Below are 27,137 nucleotides of genomic sequence, written 5' to 3'. Positions count from 1 at the left end.
TGCTGAAGGCACATCCAGAATTTCGGGATTAGATAAAGCGCCCTCAAAGCCCAGTGCCAGCGGGCGAGCCGGCCCTCGGAACCAGGGCGGGAGAGCGAGAGGCCCCCCCGCGGCCGCCCCGTCTCACCGGGACCGGGCTGGGGCTCCGGAGGCGGCCTCCGCGTCAACCCCCCCGGGCCTAGGGAGCATCTAGGGGGGAAGGCAGCGTCCCAGCCCCGCCGGGTTCCCCCCCGCCCGCCCCGGGCACCGCTCGGCCGGGGGCGTCCGGGGCTTTGGGGTCCGGGAGGAGGCTGCGGGGGGGGGGGGGGGGGGGCGGGCGCTGAGCGGGCTCCGCACCGCGGGCCCCCGACCCGATGCGACCCGACCCGACGGGGCGGACGGCCGTTCCCCTTGCGCCCCCCCCATCCTTCCCCCTCCTCCACGTCCCCACCCGCTCCCAAACCTCTCTCCCCCTCACCGCTCCCCCTCTCCGGGCTCACCCCTCCGCCCCCCCCACCCCCCACCCCAGCACCACATTTACCTTGCTGCCATGGCGCTGCGACCCACGGCTCCTCCCTCGGAGGGCTCGGCGCACCTCAGCGGGCTCCAGCAATCCTCCACCGGTGCCAAAAGTTCCCCCTTTCCCCCCCCACCCCCCTTTCCCCGTTCCCCTCCTCGGCGGAGACAAAGGCGGCGGCAGGCACAGGCGCTCCCCGGGCGGTGGCGGGGGCCGGCCGGGGGGAACCGGTGGTCCCGGGCGGCCCCGGGGGGCGCGGGCGGAGGATGCCGGCGCGCCCCGGCTCTGCCCTCCTTATATCGGGCGGCTCGCAGCCCCTGCCGGCTGCCGCACATGGCCCATCCACCGGTTGCTATAGCGATGCCTCCCCTCCACATGTTGCTGGCAGCAATTGGCTAAGGAGGTCTGGGCTGTTCAGAAAGCCTTCGCCGGAGTGAGGCGATGAATGGACACGGGCTGTGTCACTCATTTGGAAAAGCTGGTTGGGGTTTCTGTTGTGGATGCGGGATTTTTTTTTTTTTTTTCCCCTACGTGTTGCCCCCCCCCTCCCATCTTTTTTTTTTTTTTTTTTTTTTGGGTGTCACTCTTGCAAGATGGAAGCGGGGCTAGAACAATGACGGAGGAGCCAATAAATAAATAAATAAATAAATAAATAAATAAATAAAATCGAAGAATCAAAGCAGGACAGCAAGGAAAACCCAAAGATCATTTGCATGACAATACAGCAAAAAAAAAAAATCTCGCAACGTTTCTTCCTGCAAAGACCTTCCTCCATTAAAAAAAAATAATAAATAAAATAATTAAAAAAATCACAGTAGCGAGCAAAGGAGGTGCAAACTTTTCCCCCCTCCCGCCCTGGTTCCCCAAAGAGCCCGCAGAAGGAGCGGGGAGAAATCGCGGCAGGGACCGGCCGAGCGGGGCCGCGCTGTGCCCGGCGCTGCACACGCGGGGCCGCGCTCACGGCGCTTTCCGCGCAGGTGCCAGGGCAGCACCACCCCCAGAAGGAAACCGACCCCCCCACACACACACTCCGGTTCTTCCCGTCCCCCCCAGGTTGTAGCACGACGCCTCCAAACACGCTGCGGGGGCGCCCCCGAAGCATCCCCGGCTGCGGGAGCGGGACGAGGGAGAAGGAGTTGGGGGCTGCTGGGTGCAGGGGACAAGTCCTTGGGAGGGTCCCTCCCCGTCCCGTGAACCCCCTCCTGCTTCCCTCTCCCCATTGTTTCCCCTTGCCACGACAGCTGGAGGTGGCAGGCAGGGCACAGCCGGCCCTCCGCTATCCGCGGGTGGGGGTTCCCCTTCCCCTTCCCCTTCCCCTTCCCCTTCCCCTTCCCCTTCCCCTTCCCCTTCCCCTTCCCCTTCCCCTTCCCTTTTTCCCCCCAAACACCCGGATCGGGGGTCAGCAGCCCCTGCACTCCTCACCCAGGCAAAACCATCCTGAGCTGAGAGAGCCCCAAATCACCGATGGATTTGGGGGGGGAGCTGCCACCCCCCGCCCCGAGGTCCCCACTTCCCATCGGGGCATGGCCGGGAGGGCTTTGTGCCTTCTCAGCGGCCTTTTTGCAGCTTCCCCAGTGACACTGCAGCAGCCCTGTGCGTAGCTTTTCTCTCTTTTCCATTTTTTACCCCTTCCCACCAGTGATCCTCCCCCCAGCGCCCCTGTGAGGGCAAGGGGCCTGTCCTGAAAGCCACGGTGAGGCAGCCCCAAAGCATCCCCCCTGCCCCGGAGTGACACTTAAATCTACAGGGCAGCACGGAAAATGGCATCACCATCGGCTTTATGGGGTTGTTCTACCACACTCCAAGAGTGTAGAGTTGTTGTGCCATAGGCTCACCCCTGAGAACCGCGCTCGGACCCTTCCCGTTTCAGATTTAGGCTGATTCTGTTCACATCAGCAAAACACGAGTTTTGACAACAAGGTTTGGGGGAGAACAGGTACTCCTGGCATTCCTACCCAGCTTCTGCTCACAAAAATCCTTCAGCCTTCCCTCAGATTAATGCAAACTTGGCTTCTCCAAACATTTAATCACCTCCATTTTCAGTGCACGGTACCAACTTATTACTTTGTCAGTCTGTCAGCCTGATAGCACTCCTCTTCTTCCAACATCATCCTGCCCCGGGAAGAGATGCAGCATACATAATTTGCTTACTAACCTGTATTACTTAAGTTGAAAGACAAATGAACCTGCCAAGACATTTCATTAAAAGGACACGTGTGTTTGCATATTGATCCTTTTAATGAACTGTCTAAAACTGATAAATACTTCCATTAGCTTTGTAGTTTTTATTTCTTATTTACAAATATTGCAATTATCATTTCCTGGGCAAATATTGCATCTTCTCAGAACTGTCTGGGGACAAACTGCTTGCACAGGAAATAGGCTGGCCAAAAGACTCAAGAGACAGCAAAATACTACTTAAAATGCACTATTTTTTTTTTTAAGCAGTGAAATTTTGAGGAATTTCAAATGAAATTTAAAATACTTTTCATTTTCATGTACTTTTCATTACTGTCATCACTTGCTAAATACAACATTTGAAAGGATGGCAAATATATTTGAGAGTTAAATCACAGGGAAGAAATTATTTTAACAGATTAGTTAATGTGCTATTCATTCACTAGGATGTGTTGCCAGTTAGAAATAATTTTGAATATTTTACTAATTTAAAACTTCTAAAATGTTTTTAAAGTCCTCATAGAATTGCTACTCACAGCCCTCATTTGTGAATCATCTTACTGGTACTTGATAACTCATTTTCCATTGAATAACATACATTTAGGCAATCTAAGTACATCTTTTCATATGATTTAATGCATTTGTAAATGGGAAAACAAAAACCTTGATATCATCACTGTTTCAGTAAAAAATTTCTAGAAATTTTCATGCCTTTTTTTTTTTTTTTTTCCCCTTTGGAAAATACTTGAAATCAAAACTAAAAACGACGTTGAGACACTTTGTCTGTTTTCAGCACATCTAAATTACTGGTATTTTGAAGATTCACAGCAATATTCATCCAAAATAAAGAGCTGCATTTGAACTACGCCTAAACTCATTTTTTTTCTAGCTCTTACTATTTGAATGGGAATGATTTGGCAACATAATTCCACTTCGAACAGAACAAACCCCTTGTCTGAGAACCAGCAATGTCTGTTTGGACTTCCTAAAAATCTGTCCTTCATAATTGGATACTAAAAACCACTCTGACCTTTTTGCCTTGATTTCTCACTAATTTTTCTCAGAAATCTGCCTGCAATTCTTTATTTTCTTTTATTTCTTTCTGCAAATGCATACACAATGTACAGCATGAAACAGATTTTCACTTGTAAAGGATGTATGATAAAGCTAAAATGCTATTTAATCAGATTTGTTGTTTTGTTATTTTCTTGTTGAAAATTTTTATCTAACGTCCCTTGCAGCCTTGCTATTTAAATACAAATCCAAGAATATTGCAGAGGATTTTCCACAGGTTTTTCTGTCCATGAGGATCTTCAAATCGAAGTTGAATTTCCTTCACTGTTATGAAGAAAAATATTTTCCAAATATTCACTTCCTCTATACCACTTTTAAATTACCTTAACTTTGGGAACACATGTATTAAGGAAGAGAGAGAGCTCCTGTGCCAAGGAAACACCACACCTTTCTTATAAACAAAACCACTATCTAGGACCACAATTTGAAAATGGACTTAGTAGTATTCTAACCTCTAAACTTCACTGAGTTTTCTGTCTTATCTTCTCATGCTCATCTATGAAGATCAACACCAGACACTTTCTACTTCCAAGCAAATTCTAGAGCTCTTAGCTTTATTAAGAAAATGATTTCATTCTGGCTAAGATTTGAATCTAATTAATGTCTTGCATTTTTAAAATGATCAACTAAATTTAAGCTGCATACTATTCTTCAGAGACAGCTTAAAATATTAATTACATAAAGAGTGCATTTTCCATTTATTTTAATTACATTAATACAGTTTCAATAAATAAAATAGTTCTATGCTTCATCAAATCAAACAAACTTGAATGTAAATTTTTCTATTGATCATTTCTCTATTTACACTGGCCCTTTTGACTTTTATTTTTAAACAGAAAAGAGATGCAGAAATGTTTTGGGGTTTCTGTTAGTGAAATGAGGTCCAGCTTTCTAAGAAGGTCAGCTGAGACCTTTAGCTGGTTTATACAACCCTATAAAAGTGTCACTCTAATAAGGTATTGCTTGTAGAGATAATCAGTGATTAAAAAAAACGGATTCCTTTATATACATTTTTAAACAGACTAAGATTTTCTTTTATTACACTTTTCCAAGTTAAGAAAAAAATAGATCCTTGTGATCCATTTGTCTGCTACAGATAGTGATCCACAGACAAAACATCATAAAGCAAGTAGATGAACTGAATTTTGAATTTTAAATTAAATTAAAGTTGGCATGTTTTAGATTTGCAGGTGAACCTCTTTCTCAAGATAAACCACAGGACAAGATGGAGGCGGTCTTGTTAGTAGCTACATCAAAAAAAGAAGTGTCATTCTACATAATTCAGTAATAATTCTATCCTTCAAATATTTGAACAGCAGCAGCAGCTGAAGGAAAACTAAATATTGGAGAAAAAGTTTCAAAATACCTGGGGAGTTGCAGCAGGTGTTTTGAAACATGTCCTTTATCTATTTCAGAACAGTCTGTGTCCCTTTGTAATTCAGGGCCCAATCCTGCCAAACCTAGTCTGAGAGCTTCTTTGTAAAGCAACAGTACTAATCAGAATAGCAACTGGAACATAATAGTAAATGTTTTTTGGGTCAGGCTTTGTGTAAATCGATATTTCACCAAAATGCTTGCAATACTGAAACCCTAATTGCATTACGATTAGGTTTATATTCAGAGAATATAAAAATATTAATTGAAGTTTTAACATGAGAGATTAAATACTGTCATTATGAAAGCCTGATTAAGAAGCTTCTATAAAATTGCCAACTCAAAACCTGTTTAATGGTAAAACATTACGAGAAATGCATGATTTTATACAGGGATCTTGTTGTAACTAAACGTGGCAGTCATTGAAATGCTGAACTTTACTCATCAACACTGTACATGCCAAGAATTTAGAGAACTGTGAGGTATCAGTTTTTTCTGCTGTAACATAAGCAGATTAGTTTTGTTAAAGTGCTATTTTAATATTGTAGTCAAAAGGATATTTATTTTCTCTTTCCTGAGATGAAAACAAACTAGCACCTTTTACATGAGAAAAAGTATTTTCAGAATAGTAGCCAGTGCTGCAAATCCATATGAGAGCTGAAATCAAGACGTGTTTTTTTCTGCCTTTGACACAAATATTGCTCTATCTTATCTTCTAATACTGATGGCCTCAGGACAAACACAGATTATGTTAGAAAATTGTTCTTCATTATATTGATCGAAAATCACCTCCAACCTGCCTGAATCTGATGTTAGAACATTTTTATTAGTTTTAAATTGTTTGCATTATAAATTTAAAATAATTAAATGCTCTTATAAATAGTTTAAAGTTCTAAAGCAGATGTTTTTCGAAGTTTTTATGTGTTTAATATACTCCCACTGAGTTTCTTTTTGCACTGACCTTCCCTTTCTGCATGCAGAAAAAGACCATACTTGTAGAAAACACAGCAATGCCTTTCATGACAATGCATTCAGACAGCATTTTAATTGGTATATGAAGTTGTTTTAATGATTGTCAGATTTAATGAGCATTGTTAGACCAACTCTAGTTTATGCACCAGTCGGTACTCCACTGAATTTAAGATTTTTGCTTGGTGTTACCATTGTTTTAGGGTCCTTTAACAGGGTCTTTCTGTCATACTGGTCCTGGGCTTTAACTGGTAATTTGACAAAGGTGCCAGAGACCCAGTAAAATCCTTCATATACTTGCACTACTTCTAATGAAGTCATCATGTCGTTCCCCACCCCACACCCCCCAGCTCCATAATTTGGAAGCCAGCTTATTTCCAACTTTTTTTCTTTTTTTTTTTTTTCCTTTATTTTTTCTTTCTTTTCTCCTCCTGCTGAAGCAAATGACAAAATGCCCCTTGATTTCAATTGGTGTACTGGCCCTTGGGCAGTACAGCAAGCAGGCACATGCTCTGTGCCATTTTTCATATAAGTAGGCTCCTGAAAGTACAAAAACTTACCAAAAAGAGAAAGATCCTGACACATGTAGGAAGGGAGACAGGCTGGATAACTTTCAGAAAGGCCCTTTTCTTCTCTGAGTCACACAAGCATTGAGGAGCTTTGAAACATTTTCACCCTTTCTGGCTATAGGAATGGAAAAATGACTACATCGGTTTATGCAACTACAAACTATAAACCTAGATAAATAATCACGTGTGGCAGCACGCTAAAATAAATACATCGCACAGTCACTTAAAAAATATGTGCTTTAAATATATGCCTTCAGATTACATATGGAGTCATGAAGATGGTTAAAAAAGTACTTATCCTATGTTTTGCGTTTTGCATTTTGCATGTAATGAGGCATACACATACACATTTATTAGATTTTTTTCTATTAATTTCAAAACAAAGTTCTATAGCTTTAAAATCCTACTTAAACCAGTAAGACTTTAGAGTCACTGCTTTACTGATTCAGGCGTGTCAATGTAAACTAAATGCATCTGTGCTCCCCAGGCTTTCACCTACACTCAGTCACTTGGTGTTTGAAGTGATTAGCACTGAAGGCTTCTTGTATTAAATGGAAGAAGGGCAACAGTGCTGATTTACCAGGAGCTTTTACCCTTAAACAGTGGTTTTAGAAGAGGCACTGAGAGCTACGTCCACATGCCTGTCACTGGATTCCCATAACTTCATCAGGAGTTTCCAAAGGGCAAAGAACACAAGGATCATGCCAGAGCTTGGTAAGACATGCGCTGACAAGCCTCTCATGCAAAGCTAATTACAGAGGGAAAGTCAGAGCTTCTGAAAAGATCTTCTGTTTATCACTTTCCTGCACAATACCTGCCCTAATAGATAAGGCATATACAATAATAATTGAAGAAATTAAAGGCTGAGCACAAACTTTGTTTTTAAACTTAATATTTGAAATAGAATCAGCTGTAGGTCTCCTATTTACTACTATAAGGTTGTATGACAGGAATATAAGAAATTTTCTCATTTACGGTCTTGCTGTAGGCTTATAGCTGGGTGGTTGATGAAACTCCAGCTGACTTCACTGGGAACGACATGCACTGGGTGATGGATTTCTCAGGCTTTTGAAAGAAAAGATCATCTTTCCCTAGTCCTCCTTTTAGTTACCCATTCTATATGTGATAACTTTGTTCAAAAAGCTTTCTAACAGATCTCAAAGATTCCTCTTAAATCAATATAAAATTCTAAATTTTCAGTGATACTAATGTTACAACCCTTTCAAATGCAGAGCTCAGGAAAATGTAGGGGTTCTTGCATGATCTCAAACTACATACAGAATTTAGTTTCCACAATGAATTACGTATTCTCCAACATAGCTGCTCCTAAGCTTTATGTATTACATTTCTGTGAGAATTCAAAGGAATTAATGAAAGAGTACGTATGGAAAACCTTCCTCTGGATGTCCTTCCAGTCTCCTTGATCCACTTCTCTGTGCTCCTGTGGAGATCTCAGGGTGGACTTTAAGCACACCCTGGAAAGAGCTGCAGGTTTGGTGCCTGGATCAAACATTCTGTGAATGAAAACATAAGTCTCCACCAAGCACCACAGACCCTGGAAACACGGGCCACAACTGAAGCTTAGACCTTCTCATGTTACTTAGCACTGCTTATGGGACAAAAGCACATTAGGGCTTGACTTCACGGTAGAAAGGAAATTGAATCTTAAAGTGTTCCATGGCTTAAAATGTAAATTTACTGAAAGTTTTTAATATTATAACCACATGGTTAATAGAAGCATTCTGCAGTTCGGCTCTTTGAGCAAATGGAGAAGATGCTGTAGAGAAAAGGACAGGCAAAGGCATTCTTTAGGGTCTTAATTTTCCTAAGTCATTCTCTTTAATTTACTATGTTTAATAATGTTCCTTTAGCTAAGTTAAGTCATGAGAATGATTAACCTGTCTTTTATTTCACTAAGCCAAATATTTGACCCTGCATTGCTGGGGACACTTGTATGCCCATGTCCTTGTATATCCATGCCTGCTAACCATGTTCCCCATTGTCTGCCTGTGCCTTTCACCATGTTTTCTTGCTTTCCAACACCCAAGTCAAGTCCAAGAACCACAGAAAGCCCTTTAGACCCGTAGTTAAGGGCTTAAGTGAGGAGCAGCCAGTCCCTTGGCATCCTGGTGGTCCAAAGGGGCTCATAACAAATAAAATTTCTTCTCATTTACATTATGTATAGTAATTACTCTACTGTTGATCGCAATTAAAAATCAAATGAAACAAATATCGTCTTTTTAGAAAAGTTACCATAGAAACAATACCAGAGAATTCCCTTTAAAAATGTCAAGATTTCCCTCACATTTAAATATGAACTCTCAGGCATTACTCATGCACCATTAAAAACTGCAACATATCCAGTGAGTCATTAGTTTAAAAATATATACATAAATACACACTCTTTTATAGATAGAGACACTTTTGTCTCAGTAAATATGTATTACATGACCCAACTTTTGATTTTATCTTGTTCCATTTTGCATCCCTAGAGAAAACTTGAACACTGTCATCCCTCATTCAGACACCTGATTGAGGAAGGAGAGGACAAAAATCAAGAATGACAAAATGCACAGAATATGAGAAACACCAGCAAAAGCTAGTCAGAGAGAAAGAATAATTTCGAATAGATATGTACACAGAAGTCAACAAGATGAACGGAAAGAAAAATGTCTGAAACGAGACAGTGCAGACAATCTCCACAAACAGAGAGAATTTCAATGTGGTGTCTCAAAAGAAATTTTTAAATTGAAAAATTTCCTAATTTAAGCTAATCGTGGCCATGATACTCATTTTCTGTCCTATAGCAGATAATTTCAATTTCTTTGTGCCAATCTGTAGTATAACATTAATCTTACATATTTTCTACTCCATCCTTCGATTGTGGGATCACTATAAACTCTCACAGATTTTGATGAAGTAGAAGAAGGTCCATCTACATAAGACACTGATCATATGGAAGTGGAAGAAAATGTGCCAAAGTGTAAGGTGCTCCACAGGTAATAATAATGCAAATGTAAAGAAAATTCAGAATTGGTCACAAAGAAAGCTGATAAATATTTTATTCATAAACTCTTGCATATTTAGAGAAGATAATAATATAAGGCATTGTATCTTTCCTTTGCATTACTGGCTCTGCTGTAGATAAATAGCATGGCTGAATGGAACCAGATTAATGATAATAAAGATAGTTTTCTCATTTTCTTTGTAGTAGAGCCAACCTGAAAATGAGAAAAAACAACAAAATTGAACTAATTTTTGTTCTGCAGGCTCTTATAGAAATGTTTTATTTCTTTCATTTTCTTAATGCAAGAATTCTTCAGAAGTTTGCTTCTGAATTTTTAGTAGTAGTAGTCTTCCCATTCCTTCTTTGTCCTATTCCTTCCCCCCCCCCCCCTTTTTTTTTCCTGTTTCCCCCACTTTCCCTCCTATTTATTGTTTGCTCAGAGAGAGAAGTAAACTCTGAAGGCCAGGCACTTTAAAAAATGGCAAGCAAAATTATTTGTTTTTCTTCCAATAATCCAGTCCAAATAGCTATTTGAATTTTCAAAGGTACTTTAACCTTTTCCCACATTAAAGAGAAATCTGAAATGAAGTATTTTATTACAATTTAAGCTAATTTTTAAGTTACATAATCATCATACTATTATAGTTACAATATACCTTTTGTTCTTTGCTCTCAGAATTGTCTTTTTTGTTCCCACCTCAACTGTAGGACATGGACAAAGAAGAATAAACCCAAGGAATGAATCTGACATTGAGTGCAGATAAGGAGAGGTGTGGTATCAGGAAAGGTATATGTAACGCTGAAGATACCAACAGAAAAAAACATGTTTTGGAAGTGGCAACACATTTTAAATTAAGTTTTAGATTTTGATTATATATTTCTTTGATTATATATTCTGCCAATCAGAAAGATAAGCATTTGTAGCGTTCTTCCTCCTCAAACCAGGAAGGGCCATGCACAGTACAGCTGTAGCTGAGTGATCTTTGATATTGATCTAATTTTTACCATTTCTAAAAGGAAAGACCACATTTGGGCAATATTTAGGTATCATTTTTTCACTAGCACTTCACATCACTGCTGTCATGAAGAGTTGCATTCCCACATTTAGCCCAGATTGTGCCTCAGCCGCACAGATCCAAGGCTTTGCTCCATAGGCGTCTCGCAAGAGGCAGAAGGGTACAGCTCCCAGCGAGGAAAGGTTGAGATATGTTACACAGGCATATCTTGGCAAGTTTTCAGTTGGAAGCCAATTTTAAATCTTTAGTAATTATGTTTATATTCAGTGCTATACAAGAAGTTTCACATAGAAATAGATTACTTTGCTTTAAAACACAGGTGTTCAACTTTGTCTGGATCAGCAAAATACAGTTACTGGTTCAGGGACTCAGTGCCATAAAATCACGTGGTCCTCGTGAGAGCCAGATCTTGAATTTCGATATCAAAGTTAGGTGATTAACGTGTTGAAATCACCCTGACAGAGAGCTCCCTGCTGACCACATATGTGAGCACGGACTATTTTTAGGTGAAGTGTGAGACCTGCTAAAGGGAGGTGCTGGTTTCTTCAGCAGACCTCCTCACCTTGTTTCTTCAGCAGGAGGTATTAACTTCTCTTTGTTTGGGAGAGTTTCTCCATGTTCACCTCTTTATTCATCTGCCTTTATACAGGAGAAAAAATGCAAATAGGGACCAACACAAAGGCCTGAGGTTCAGCCCCGAAACCCTGAGTTTTCCTGTAGCTTTGCCATGAGTAACACAGCTTGACAAAATTCTCTGTGCCACTTCTCTGGTCTTCTCTCCAAAACACAAGTTGCTGGAGCTGCGACAGTTTACACTAGGGAAGATCTGTCCTCATCTATTTTTATTCACATGGATGAATCACACTTCCATACACCACAGATAGAAATAAAGCAGTAGTCCACCTCAAAGCTTTAAACTGCTTAGAGCTTAATTAAGAGTATGATAGAATAAATATGAAATTTAAGATGCAGTCAATGGGTAAATTACTGTAGACACAAGCTCATGTGACTGCTGTATACCTCAATTTGTTAGTTTCATGCAGAACAAATTTCCCACTCATTTCCCCCCCTAGACATAACATAGAGTAGCGTAATAACTATGATTAACATTATATGAAAATTAAACAATTTTGAAATTGCAGGGTTTGGAAACATGACTATCATATGTATGACAAAGAAAAATGATATCTTTCTGCATCAGTTTCTCTTGTGCTTGGATGAGGGCTGGATCTTGGCCCACTCGAATCGCTTTGTGATACTCTGCATTTCTAAAGCAACTGCAGGGCTGGCTTAGGCAGGTCCCTGAGCACCCTCCTGAATGAAAGAGGCAGAAGAGTGGCTGTGTATCGATTCCTTCCAGCCACTATAGAAAGGGCACTCCTTCAGGGTAGGAATACAGCATGGGTGCATTAAGACACGTTAAAAACATCATGCTTCTTTGTTTTTTTAGAGAGCCCCCTTTCACTTGTAATTAGGGTGATGCTGGGTGACTGGTCCCTTGAAAGGGGAAGTGTCTCAGAAAGATGACCAAACTCTCCTTCTGTCTGATCCGTGTGGGATGATAAATCCAGCATGCTCTTCACAAGCTCGAGCATTCATGCACATGGAAATAAGAGACAAAGGAAGGCCCCAAATTACTTGTCATCCTTGCCATTGTATTTGGCACTTTTTTCAGTGAGACTCCTAGCTGAAATGGAACTATTTTACAGGAAAGTTCCCCTGTGCAGTAGGTTGCCTGCAATAAATGCATGGTGGGGCTAAAATACAGCAGATTATCCAGGTGCCTTGATAGCACTTTCATTCCTTCAGCTGATGAAGCAATACAGGGGATAAGCTTAGGAACAAGCTATACCTTATCTCCCAATATCTGACCAACTTTGGATTTCTCTCTGCAGTGCCTATTCTATCTCACCATTTATACCATCTATGAAACAATCTCTCCATGCCACTTTGGATAATAAAAGGTGATTCATCTTCCCGAAGGCTAATGATCAGGAAAGAAAGCAAAACAAAACAAAAAGAACAAAAAACAAACCAAACGAAAACAACAACAACAACAAAACCTTCAAGATTGTTATTTGCTTCCTTTCTGTGGGGTTCCCACCAAGTTCTAACTTTTGCTCCCTGTTGCTAAAAAACAAAAACAAAAAAAACAGAAACAAACAAACAAACAAAAAACAACAGAAGGAGAAGACCAAGGATCTAAAATTAAGAAGGTTCTGTTGCTTTACATCCCACTACAATACTGCATGAAGAGATCCTAAAGTTTGGCTTTAGTCCTGGCTGTGTAAGCCTTGTTGCTGACATGTGGTAAGGGGGATAAGAGACATTCTTAAGAGTGCAAGTACTAACAAAATATGTTTTTGATTGCAATTTCGTTAACACATTAACATGTTTAACAAAATAGATGTTAAACAAAATAAACTCTACATTTGGCCAGAAAGCTGGACCTCATTGTTATCAAGAGCTAGAGAACAACCATGCCATAAATTGCTTTCCAGTCACTGGGAAAGGAAATAAATTCAAGTCCTTTTTACAGGAGAAGAAATCAGGCAACTGTACTATTTCACAGTTACAGTGTATGGTTTAGGGCTACAATTACAGATCATCATTTTCAAGGGTGAGCTACCTGAATGGAGAAAACAGGCTGAGTGACCATGTTCCTCAGCTGCACGCTGAGGAATCGTGCCTGGACTGACAGCATTGACACAGCAGCTGCCGTTGCTCCCCTGCATCAGCAGGTCACTGCTAGCTGCAGGTGTTTAGAGAAATGCAGTGTCTGCTCTCTGGTGTGCTCAGAGCTGGGCACTTGTTCCTTTCCCCTTTCCCTTGCAGTATTTGGCTGAGGGAAGGCTTCTTATATATTTGAGCCATGCCTTTTTGCAGAAGAGAGAGAATACTGCTGGAAGTAGATGTGATGGTACTTGGAGGGAGGAGGGTCACAGCTTCCAGGAACTCACACACCTGAGATAAACGTGGCACTGAACATGGGAGACAGCAGGTCAGAAGGCAGGTCCACAGCTCAGGGCCTGCTTCTTCTCCCCAGCACACACGGCACTTGGAGCAGAGAAGCAAAGGATCACCTCCACACCATCCCTCACGCCTCTAAAAGAAACTCTCGGCCCATGCTCAGATCTAGAATTGATTTTATTTTATTTTATTTTATCTTATTTTTTGTGGCCCTCAGTACATCGACAAGCTCTGACACACAGAAGTGGCCGTGCCTGGGCACCAGAGACTTTCACCACCTCGTCTCAGGAACATCGCATGGCCATCATGGGGAAAGTAGGCCAGCCAGGTTTACTCACAGAGAGATCTGGTGTGGATGATACAAACCAGCATGGACATTGCAGCTAGCTGAATTATAAAAGTTCATACTCTCTTACAAACGCACAGATTCAGAGCGTGTGCCTTGTGTATAATGACAGGCAATAACTGGAGTAAAGTGAAGTGGGGGCAGCTGGACTGCCACTTTGGATGTTGGCACTTCTCACTTCAGGCTCCTAAATCCTGTAGTGAATTTAGCCACAATTTCAGGGACACTAGCTGCTGGCATTACATATTTTCCCTTAGAGTGTCAGCTCTCAAGCGTCTAAGAGCAGGGAGAACGTATTCATCATCTACAGAACTGCTGGATTATTTATCATTGAGGCAAATCAAGCACTCTTACTGATACATTAATTTAAAATATTAATATGAATCTATTTGTCAGCAAAACTCTAAATGGTAATAAAGTATGTGTGGTGCAGCAGTTTTTACTTACAGGAACACCAAAGCATACTTTAACATCTCTTTTGTTGGAATTCAGCTATAAACTCCGTGACTAAGATGTGCTTTGACTCTAACACCTTTCCAGTGGCTTGCTGCTTTTCTTTATTAAAAAGGATCCCAGTAGAGTACTTTTTCTTGCTACAGATCACTTTTTGCCCCTTCTAGTAGAAAACGTGTTCTCACACTAATTTCTATGTACCAGCTTATTATTATTATTTTTGCAATGATCATATCTGAACAACTTGTCCTGGCAGAATGATTTATGCATCTCATTTCAATAAGAATAGGACTCAATTTGATTTTAAAGGAAAGGCAGGATTTATTATTATTATTTTTTTTTAAACAACTGAAGTAAAAGAGGATTAAAATAAGAGATGAAAACATTTTATTTATTTCCTTACATTTGCCTAATAAGATTGTCAGCACAACAACAACAACAAATTGGAGGCCTGGAGGATTTTTTTAACACAGTTGGTATTGTAGGCTTTTAATGGTAGGTAGGCTAGAATGGCTAGGGCGGATTTGGGCAGATGGGAGGGGTACTGCAGATATTATGAGCTGATGGGGCCACTTGGAGGAGAAATTAAGATGCTTGTCTGGGGAGAGGTGAAGATACCTTTATGGAGAGCCCTGTTCAACCTCTCTTGGCCTGCGCACTCAAGAAAAATCAGCATCAACATAAAACCATCTCACAAGGTGGAACAATAAATCCTCAGTGGGGATTGGTATTAGTGCACCTACTCCAAGTGAGGGGCAGAACTGAAAACTTCCATAACAGCAAATTCCTAATGTTACTTGCAGGGCTTATCAGCTTGCTCTGAATCCTCCAAAGTGCCCATCCCCAAATTAAACAATGCATTTTTGGAAATAATAATCTCCTTTTCAAACTAAAGTAATTCGGGGGGCAGATATTACGGTGATCTCCATCTTCAGACTGATGCCAGATCTCATCAGGGCAGCATACAAAGACCTCCAGAGCTAACAATGACAGGAAAGTATTTTGTTCTACAGATTTCCATACTTTTCTGGAACCTGGGACGGTGAAGTGGTAAGTGGTCATAGAGTTTCTAGTTTGATTCCCATGTCTGTCCATGACACATGGTATAACCTTTTGCAAGTCATTACATTTCTCAGCTCCTGAGTTTTCTTATTTGTAAAATGGACACAGAAGGACTTCTGTCCCTCACAAGGCTGTTGTAGAGTTCAATTCATTAAAATTTATAAGATACATTCAAGTTTTTTGCCAAAAGTTGCTGTGTAAATTGCAAAGCCTCACCATCAAATCTTGAAACATCTGTTTCCCTACACAGCAGAATATAAACTAGAAGAAAAAAAATGTGCGCACAGGTTTTCTTGTACTATTACAACCATCTTCTATCTGTTTCTCTGTTGCCCAAGCTGAAAAGTTATAGGTATTCACAAGTGGCACATTCTTCTTGAACAAGATGTGACTCTCCTTTAGAACCACCAAAAGAGACCTGCCTCTAGATTGTGTGGATTTCTAGCAAACAAGAATCATGAACTCACTGTCTATGGGGTCAGATCTCTGAGCTTGCTGCAAAACTTTGACACAATACCGCTAACAAGAAATTGAGTATAAGACTGGGCACTGAAAAAAATACAATTAAACAAGATGTCCAAGTATTTTTATCCTGGCTTAAAAAATAAGCAAGATGGACACCTTGCAGTTAATTTAAGTATCACAGCTGATAGACAGATGTTCAGACAGATTCCTGTAACAAGTGCCATAAAGCAGGAATAAACAAAGGCGGCTTTGTGAGAAATGCCAAGAACAGAATGACAAGGGACAAAGAGGAATCCTTTTATTATTTTATTTTATTTTATTTACTTTTACTTTTATTTTATTTTACTTTTTTTTTTATTTAAAAAAGTATAACTGAACTTCAGAATGATTCAAAGTTCACTCATATCACTATAGTGCCAACACTGCAATTTCATGATCTTGTTGGTATCTTATAATATGCTGTGGATACGAGAAGTCAGACAACCTATCTCACCTCCACCCATAAAATATAAGATACAACATATCCTCAAGTTAATGAGGTGTTTGCTAAATGATAGATGGTTTCATTCAGCAACAACAAGAAAAACCTGTTGTTTCAATGTAGTCTTGCAGTAAAAGAGGAAAAAATAAAGAGATAGGAAATAATAAAGAGATATGGCAAAACCTAAATATACGAATATCTGGATAAAGAATTTGTTAATGCGGGCTGGCCAGAGGAATGGACTGCTTGCTGTACCTAGGAAAGCCTGGTATGTAACAAGATTCTCACATTCTAGTAATATGAAAAAATAACAACAATCAACCAACCAACCAACCACCCACCCCAAAACAGAGGAAATGCTGCATACAATCAGTAGCAAATTTATTTTGAGGCCAGAACTCCCAGGCTCTATTGCTAGCTCTTGACATCTCCTGGGCATGCAATTTAACCTCCCTATGAAAGATTTTTCATAAACACCGGAGGGATTCAGAAACATGTCTCATTAATTTTCAATAGATTTGTGCAACTCCACCCTTTGGGTCCTTCAAAAATCTCCCATCCTGTGTTTTATAGTTGACTCCCCTGTTAAGTAAGACTAATAATTACAACCGATCAACCTGTTTAAGTAGTACAGTTATAATATCACTATTATCTTCATAGATTATATTCAGCACTGAAATAAATGCATCATATTAAATAATGCACAAGTTTAACATCTGTTCTGGTTAGTAAATAATTCACAAGTCAATAATTAATTTTCTAGCTGTTCATTTATAATTCATAAATATTTGCCAAATATTCACAATCTGAAAATTTTTATCTGAACTATTATACGAACCGTTTCTTTTAATTATTACATATTCACTATTTGTGTCATTTAGTTTGTCATCTAATTAACATGGCATTATTTCCTTTATCCTGAATCAATGAATGAAATTTTTTGAATGTTAGAAAAAAAAGTCACTGTCAACAGCAAACCATGAATATTCACTTTGTGACTTTTTGGCGCCCACAAAAACTCACAGTGCTCTGCAGATTCACTAGTATTTTCACAAACAACATGATTTGTGGAGTCAGTGCACATGCACTGGTACAATTTGACTTCACCCACCAACTTGCCTACCTCTCAGTTTTTCCATTATCCAGTTTATTTTTCCATTATCTTCAGTTTACTTCCAGTGCTTTCCCTACTTCTGTTAATTAATACCTGCATGATGATTTGGGATTTGATGATAAAAAAGTTTATTTATTTATTTTATTTAAACAATACCATCATTTACAGAAAAAATATACCTTTATCATATTCATTCCATCATTCCCTAAGACCTTAAATGCCAATCATAAACCTGCCACATTAGGAAATGCAATAAAGCCATCTTTGACACATCAGGTGTTGGCTGTCTTCACACACACAAAAGACCCCCAAAATCAATAACTGCTTTTTGTTCTGTAAAATATGCATTGCTAAACACTGCAGATAACCATTGCCATCAGTGTGCATTCATAATGGAGCTTAGCAGCAAAAGACCTTAAAGATTCGGATTATACAACCTGAGGCACCTTCCTTGGCCAGTTAAACTGGGTAATTAGTTTCTGTAGGCTATGGGGGCCACAGAAAGAAGCAAGTCTGCTCTACAAGGCAGTTCTGGCTGTGGGATGAAACATTTTGTAGAGGCACACCTCATTCTTCCTCCAGTGACTTCAGAGGGACAGAGCAGCTATGCTTCGTGACGGGGAAACTGAGCCCTTAACTGCCACTGGACATGTTCCTGTTCTTTCAAAACTAGGACAGATAAATATTCACTTGCTACTTTTCCCCTTAAAAGGGATCACTGCATTCACCAAGTGTTCCCAAAATACTTCTGATATAGTCTAGAATCAAAAAGAATAATTTTAGTCTGATTCTCTAGAGGACTCAAAATATGAAAGTAGATTACATCTGGATTGAAATATTTGTTCAGAACAACATTATGTATGCAGACAGATCCAAGCTCCTGCTTGTGCAGATGCATGGGTAAGGGTACAGGAGTTAAAAATGGCACTGGAGGGCAGGCTCAGGGCATAGCCTTCTGTCTGCAGCACTGATGGCTGTACTTCATTCACTAATTAGACCTCGTTCACATTAATCATGCACGCAGTCCTACTCAATGCAGTGGGACTACTGCTGGGGACAAAAATAAAATGCAAGTTTAAGTGCTGCAGGTGGTTAGATCCTTGATAACTAGAGCCAGAACCTTTCATACAGAAACTCAAGTGGGGAGAGGCTCTTTCCTACCCAGTATTTCCATACCTATTACTTCACCAGAACCATTAGGATTGTTATACAGTGAATATCCCTGAAACAGTAAAGTATCATTATAATGGATTTTTTTTTGTTAAGAGTTCATAGCATCCATAAGCCTATTCACACACCAATGTGCAGCCATAAAGCTTTGAAGAGTGGGGTTTAGAGAGTGGAAAAGTAGCACAAAGGTAATTCAATAAGATGTTGGTCTCACAAACAGTATCAAAAGACTAACTTTTACATAGAACGTGACATTTACTTTTAAAGCTAAGAAGATTTTTCTTGCGCATATTACTTTCATTAGGAAGCTACACTTGTTATGGATTTTCTTCCACTCAGGCACAGATGAATGAGACAAAAAGCAAGATATTTAAAACATTAGTATAATGGCCTGACACACTGTAAATAAAGCTTTGTCGATTATCCATTTGCTTTAAATGTCTCTTTTGTTAAAACACCATATTTAGGTCATCTCTGCAGTTTAATCCAAAATAGCTGTAACAGGTACTAGCCCTTGAATATAAGCATCACCTACAGATGTAGAAAGCAGATGGCAGGTGTGTTCATTGTACTCTGCTGTGAGGGTCTTTGCACCTTTTGAAAGGGATTTGGTGCAACCTAGGGTAGGGCCTTCATTGTTATTAATGACAGAATAAATTAAATTGGCTTTGGAACAACCTAAATACTAAGAGCAATCCCACTATTAAAGCTGCCAAAGGCGCTACTGCCAGTTACCTTACAGTGGTCTAGGCATTTGTATGCCTGTTTACCAATGGACACATACAGGTTTGATTCTCTTGGTCTGAGAAGAGAATAAAAGAAGTAAAGAAGAAGAAGGAAAGCTCTACAGTGGTTGCCTACAGCTCTGGTGGCATGTGTCCCCTTGAAGATCAGAGATCTAAGTTCTGCGTAACTTATTCTCTAGTCATTTAGAGTATACATATGGTTTTCAAAGATTTCTTTTTATCTGCTGCCTGTCTCTAGAGGTCTCAAAGAACCATAAGCTGTCAGGTTATCAGAGAAGAGAACCACTCTTTTCATAACCATGTAAAGGGCTGCTATTGGGTCTGGTCTAATCCTAGCGGTGCTGGGAAGGGGGATGATGAAATCTACTGGAATCTGCAAACCAGCAATCCCTCTGCCTGTTTGGTAGGTCCCTGCTTTCACAAATACTTAAAATGAAATGGACTTTCATAGGCAGAAGGTCTCCATGCTTCACTGAAGAGAGCATCCTAACTATGATGATGTCTTTCTAGCCCAACAAATATTTAATTATTCCATGTACAATGCAACTTGAATAGGACAGCTTCAAAGAATAGGTCTGAGAATGCTCTGGTAAGTTAAAACATCTCCAGGAGATAGGGCATGTCAGTATAATTCTCAAAGCATGAAAATTGAGAATGAGTGGAAACTGGTGACCTACAGGACAGAAGATAAAGCATTGGCTGTTGACTCCAACTGCTGCTGCTATCTTTTTCCTTGAAAATAGTCTGACGGGTAAAAATCTACTAGTAGAAGAAAGTTCAGGTTTTTAATTCCCATCCAGATCTCCTGATTTTCTCTGTTTCCTGAGAGATATGTGGCTTAATCCTTTTTTGCCCCCCTTAAGCAGCTCCCTGATCAGCAAGCCAAATTTATGGAGGGTCTGTTGTACAGTAAGCCCTCTTACTCACTGAATGGGTAACCTGGACTCTGAATTCTTCTGAGGCATTGGACACTAAGAAGCGCAGGTGCTAAAACTGTCAGAATGGGAGGCTTATGCCCTTCTGTGGGATTAGCTTTAACTGACTTCCCTGAGTCAGAGCAACACTTTGAATCAACCTTGTGAGTACCGTGCTACTGCCATAAGCAAAGGACTATTATCCCTTGTCCTTTAGAAGCTTCCTACCAACACATTCAGGCTTGTTAAATAAACTAGTTGGCATAATCATGAGATTTTTAACCACTAAATAGAGAAAGTTATTTTCAAAGAGTGCTTGTGTATCACATCCCCATTATTGTAACCACACTGATGAGGTAAGGCTAAAACAGGATACACCTAATTAAATCCACATTGCATATAAAGGAGTAATCTAAGTCACAATTGGTAACCTACTCCAAGGACCAAAGTATGATAACTTCACACTTGAAAAGAATTGATAAATTCTGAAAGTATGCAAAAGTTGATAAAGATGCCTATTTCAGGTGAAAGCAAGATAGAACAGATCTAGGCAGGCTTATGTCAGGAGGAGCAAAGGAATTCACTAGAGTTTGACCAACATCTTCCTCTAATTTCAGAAATAATTTATGATTACAAATGAGAGCAAGCCAACATCTCATCACCTGATGTACCTTTCTCTCAGAAGTTACATCAGCATGTAGATTCCCAAAGTACCGATTCACAAAGATGCAGCAAACCTTTTGTCCAAGCCTTTTTAAGTATCAAGAAACATTTTATACAACATGCTATTGGAAATGATTTCACACACAACATCAAGTTCACCCTAAGCATATTTGGTGGCATGAGTTCCTAACAAATTGTAAGGCTAGAGAAGTATAAGGAAAAGGAAGCTTAGTAAGTCCTTTGCTGCAAAGGGACTAGCATTTTCTTTTTCTGAAGCTATGACATTTTGCCTTTGGATGATTTTCTTGGCAAATACTATAGATGAGTGTCAGACGGGGAGGAGAAAAAGAGCAACTGTACAATACTTTCTATTATATGCATCACATGGTATCTTCTGGTTCAGTAGACATAAACAGCTTTAAAGTTCAAGGCTAATTCAAAGTGGATTTTGGAAACACAGTCTTAAAACACTTGCACCAAACTAAGGGATTACACTCTTATCTTATCCTTAGAAAAGCTTTTGAAAAAAATATGTTAGCTCAGATTTTAAATTGGGTCTTCAAAACCCTCTTGTCTGTAGCTGTGTCATCTGCTTGGTTGCCTATTGTCAAAAGGTAAAATGTCTTATAGAGAGAAGGATTTGCATAAATTGCTATCACCTGCTGGACATCCCAGGTTAATGAAAGTGGGGGAAAAAAATAAGTGCACAAAGCCTTTGAGCCTCATCTTTCTTGACTGTTTCTGTGCCAACACAGATGAGCAAAATCTTACTGTGGTTATCTTCCTAACTTGCAGATCATTTACAACCTGGTCCTACTTTTCGCTCCTCGCTACCACTGAAATCTTTATCTCCACCTGCTGAAATCAGTCATCAGAAGACAGAGGAACCTTTTCATAATACAGATGCTTTTAGATTTATCCTACCCTAGTGGACTTGAAAAGATGTAGTACAGGATACTGTGGGAACAAGATGTATTAAAAGAAAATTCACCCTTAGTGTTTTGGGTAAAGCATACACAGCAACAGGACAGGCTAGAAATAACACACAAACAGAAAGCACATTAGGCAAACGCACATATTCTAAGTTAATTGTGCAGGGGGAGAAGGGGAGTTGAAAGGGTTAGTTACAAAGATGGACGAGCCAAACTCTTTGTGGCAGTGCTAGACCACATACTGAGGACAATGATCAGCAGCTGAGGTGATGAAGGTGGTGACTAGATGAAGACAGAAGCCCACAGAGGCTGTGGAATCTCCACTCTTTGTGGTTTTGAAGACTCAGGAGGACCATACCATGACTGACTTGAAAGCATGCTGGCGATATCTGCAGTTTGAGCTGGAAGTTGGCCTAGACCTGCTCATGTCCTTTCCAATCACCATTTCTGTGATTTTATATAATGCTAAGTAGAAAAGTTAACTTGGGAAATATAGCTATTTACACAAAAGATAATAAAAAGAATAGCAATTGTGAAAGCATTAACTTAGTTCAGAGGTATAAAGAATAGTGCTGACAATTTACTATGGTATAAGGCTTTTTAACCAGTCATGTCAAATGAATTGGTTTTAATACTGTCTGTTCTTTCCTGTTTAGACAATTCACAGGAATCTACTATTAATATTCATAAGGATTTTCTATTTACATCAGAAGAACAGATCACAAAATAGTAGACAACACTCACCTACAGATGAGTGTCATTTCAAAAGCAGTCTCCACACTGCACTCTACTGTCTAACAAAGTTTCCCAAGTATTTTGACTTTCCAAAGTTTACTGTCTTTTGTGCAGAAGAAAGGGTAATTTGTCTTATTGTTGACAACTTTTAAACAGCTGTGATATTGACCAAAGCTTTGCCTGGAAATCTTACAGAAAACGTCACTGAATGTGTGGCAGTCTATTCTGTTTTATATACTGTATTAGATAGTATTATCACGTACATTAAAACACATCGAGCTACAAATTATTATAATAGTGAAACCCTGGATTATGCACTGTAGAGTTGATCTATCCACAAGAAAGGTGTTTGAGGCCCATTTGCATTATTGCACATGGACAGATCAATAATACAGTGCTGATACTGCTGTTTGGTGTATTCCAAATGCACCCAGCTCACAGCACATGCAATGCAACACATATTTCTTTCAGGGAACTCTGATAGATCTGTATGACACATACCTGACTATTTGAATGAGCATAAGAAGCAGTCTCGTTGTACATGCAGTGCAAGGGATGCGCACAGAAGGTTAATCCATTCTCAAAATTTGCTAAGAAACAGCACCCTGAGCTCAGGATCACTAATCGCTGGACAACGCATCTCCAAATGGCTTGTGTTTTATTGGCTGAACATCACTATTTCCTCATAGTCTGTTTGGGCAGTAGGGGTTGAGGGAGAGGGAGAAAGCACCAGCTTAATTTACATCAGCAGAGAATACGACTTTCTCTCACAATTTTGAAGTTTGAATTAACATCTCAGTAAAAACTCCCTAGTTATGAGAAAACTCATTGACTTCTAGACTGGTATATACTAGTATGCCAAACATTATTCACTCCAGCTACAATAGCACTATCTCTTTAGAATGTTCAAAATTCATTAGAAGGCAGCTGAAGTAAATCTGATTTTGTCAAGCTATCATGTGAGTGCAGTATTACACAGAGAATGAAGTGCACTTATGTTTTGCATATCCTAGGTACATCATTTCTGTTTGCTGGAGGCTATTTTCTAGCTGCCAGGGATTTTTTTTCCCCTTTTTTAAGACAGAATCAATCAAGTTCCCTCTTCTCCCAGCACACAGGTAAATACCTTTGTACCAGCAATAGGATTAAGGTCAAAAACATAACCAACATTCTCCTGTAAATACACAAGATTAAAATAAACGTATTTCTATTAATGCTGTTTGAAATCTCTTCAACATTTGAATGCTGTGACATTTGAACAATAATAATCTTTCTACCTCTCAGTGAGACGTGCATTTTTGTCAGCAAATACTGTAATATATGGCTTTACTATTCAAAAGAAAAAACAAAACAAAACAAAACAAAAAACACCTTAAAACCAAACCTAAATAAAAAAACCTTGTAGCATACCTTTACATAAATTAAGGACAAGACCAAAGCCAAGGGACCTACATTTGGTTCACAGATGACATTCTAATATTAGGGAGTTAAGATATACAAAAAAAAGAATATTAACCAAAGTTTATTTGGTGTAAACATAATGTCTATTTCAAAAATATTTTAAAAAATATAAAAGATACCGGTTCATGTAAAACATAATGAACATGCCATTCCTTGTGGTGAAAGCCATATTTTACTGGAGTTTAGCAGCGAGTGTTTCTGTAACCAAAATAAAAATCAATATAATTTGTTGCATAACTTAGACATAGCTTTATCTTCTGCTATTGAAATTAATATATAGGTTAGCAATTTATATGCCAAGTCTCAGCTCTCAGGGATTAGAAACAGCTGAGATATACTGCAGCATTGAGGTTTATGATGTGAAAACGCTGACAAAATCAAATAAAATGGCACTGCTGCTACATCAGGTGGGTAACTTGATCCATGAACTGTTATTGGTTGGGTGTAAATGTCTAAATAACTATCCATAGTTTCAATCCAAAGGGTTCAGGTTTGCACAGGGGGCATTAATTTTCAAATACTCTTCAAAGTAATATCGTACCTTAGGTGAGCTTCAAATCAGCTACTTCTAGAAAAAGTATGCTGTAGTGGATCATCAGCACAAGGCTTGCATGACAGCTGAGCCTGCTTAACACCTTAAAGAAGGGATTAACAGATGTATTTTCTCAAGTACTGTGTGTGAGCCTGCTCCTTCCTTCTTTCTCCTCCACCTCTGTCTCAGGACTGACAGCAATGTGGCCTCTGCCCTGCTCTGACACTCCACATGCCTGCTTACAGCAATGAGATCTCCAGTTCAAAGGCATCCCGATGGAAAAGGACATCCTTCCTAAATGCAGTTTTTGCTCTGTGGCCTTTCCCCAAAGCTGGAATGCCAGGATTACGCGGAAGCTCACGGCTAGACTTCAGGCTAATCCCTCTGGATGAGGGTGTTGTGGCTCTCACTCACTAAAGCTCATTGTCAACGTCATTTTGCAGTGCAGCATGTTCGTTTTATCTAGGAGCTCTTCTCAGTGCATCCTGGCCATCCTGGGCAGTTGCAAAAAAAATAAAAAATAAAAAAAAATCAACCACAGCCACTGTATTTGATCCCCACATTGATCATTAGATTTTACTGTTTCCTCAGGCCACAGTTAAATATGGCTTGTGGTGCCTTGGGACTATAAAGATACTTTTTTATTTCACAGTGCATCTATGCTTCCTACAATACTTCCCCTGAAGTAAAAAAAAAAAAGTAGCAAAATAAAAACAAAATGTAAGGAAGGAGACTTCGAATGCTGCACTAAGCATAAAATTCCCCAAGGTGTGAGGTAATTGCAGCACCTAGCTGTCATGGTAACAGGCGCTACAGCAATTAATAAAATTTAAAGTGTGCTATCTTTGGAGATGTGGAAGAGGTTCAGAAGAAATCTCCATCAGCCTGTTTGTTTAAAGCCACTCCCACCTTTCCCTATGTGAAAACTCGCCTGATGCATCTCAGCTGGGCATCAGATTTTCTCAGGACATTTCAAACCTTTGTGCAAACCCAATGCCAGATTGCATAAACAGAATAATGTTAAATTTCTTAGCCCTAAGGAATAATACCAACACTTATAATTTGGAGAACGGAGCCTTCAGTTTTCTGTAACATGTGCTCCTGAATACCAGGAACTAATTTAACATCGTGCAAACCTCCTTTCTCTGCTCAGCTTTACAGGTATCATCACATCAGCATGGTTTTCTAGCCAATGTCATGCTGCCCTGAAACGAAGAAAATCAATGAAGGTTAAAATCACACACGTGAAGGCGTTTTGTTGATCTGCACTGCCATTAATTTAAACCATTTGGGGAGACTAAAAAGCAACCCAATTGTTTTCTATTTGCAATGCTAGTGTAGGGCTAATACACAGAGCAATACCTACTATACAAGGAAATGTAAATCTGTCAGTTTATTGCTAAGTGACCCAGCTTATACAGATGTAATTAGAAAGTTATTAAACCTGAGTCCCTTTAGCCTTGGCTTCAACTGAACAGCTCTGCTGTTAATACTGTCCATTAAATTGCATCCATTTATAGCTTGAGCACTATCACTTTTTAATAGTGTTACTTCTAACAATCAACCAGAATATGCTGTTTTGAGCATTAATCTTTGCCTTCCATTGACTATTTATAAACAAAATATAAATTAAAATTAAAATAACTGTAGTAGTGTTCTTGCAGGTTGTGATTATGAGGGCAAAGTTTAGCAGAAACCAGTCAAGGGTTTTCACTTGATGAAAACCCTTTCATCAAGTTGTAGCTCATTTTCTGTCCTGGGAGAATTTGGGCCCATACTTGGCCTTTCTGCAAACAGCCGAAAGGATCACAGAGGAACCTGACCCAAAATGCAGCGGGGCATAGGGATTTATGCCACACAATTAGACACAGTCTCTCTCCTCTGCCTAGTCCTCCAGAAAAGTTGAATTCTGTCCCCAGGAAAGATGTTCTCGTTATTCCACAGTTCCTTCACTGACACCTTTGGGTACATTGCTAAAATTCAAACTTGTACACAGGTCCATACACGAGTTCATTAGATCCACAAAAAAATCTTCAAAATAGGTTCAATGGGATGCAAATGAAGGCCTTTGGCAAGAAGATGAATTCCCTCTTTTTTCGAGTTGACCTTTTATATTTTCATCCATACTGACTGATCTGCATTAGCATGAGAAACAGCATAATTTCAGGTGCAGTTCTTATTAAAATCAAGTGTTTTCCTAACTTCCTGCCCTATCTGTAGGAAGGACATTTTACTAGAGATTGAATCTAGAAGCATCCAGGCTTCTGAGGTAGTACTGCATGGAATAGTTTAATTAGGTAATGGTACATCAGTATTTTTAGGAGAACTTTCATTTATTACATGGAAGTGATCATAAAAGTTGAATGAGCCCTGGAAATAACTTGTTCTTTTCTGAGACTACTCAAGACCT

At 39.7% G+C, this 27,137-nt stretch overlaps 1 protein-coding gene and 1 long non-coding RNA gene across 5 annotated transcripts in view; one reads left to right on the top strand and one right to left on the bottom strand.

Moving 5' to 3' along the window:
• The window catches only part of PTPRN2 (protein tyrosine phosphatase receptor type N2), a 648,013-nt gene that overhangs the window by 111,575 nt on the left and 509,301 nt on the right, over nt 1–27,137 (bottom strand). The gene's annotated exons all lie outside the window — the stretch shown is intronic.
• Nucleotides 1,874–25,899, top strand: LOC310894028. The gene is made up of 4 exons (XR_014579500.1): nt 1,874–7,374; nt 9,569–9,659; nt 10,376–10,454; nt 12,579–25,899. It is a non-coding gene; the product is annotated as an uncharacterized lncRNA (long non-coding RNA).

Source organism: Anser anser (genome assembly GCF_964211835.1).
Source record: "Anser anser genome assembly, chromosome: 2".
Classification (NCBI taxonomy): domain Eukaryota; kingdom Metazoa; phylum Chordata; class Aves; order Anseriformes; family Anatidae; genus Anser; species Anser anser.
Note: the sequence above shows the minus strand (reverse complement) of the source record. Positions and strands in the feature narration are given on the sequence as shown.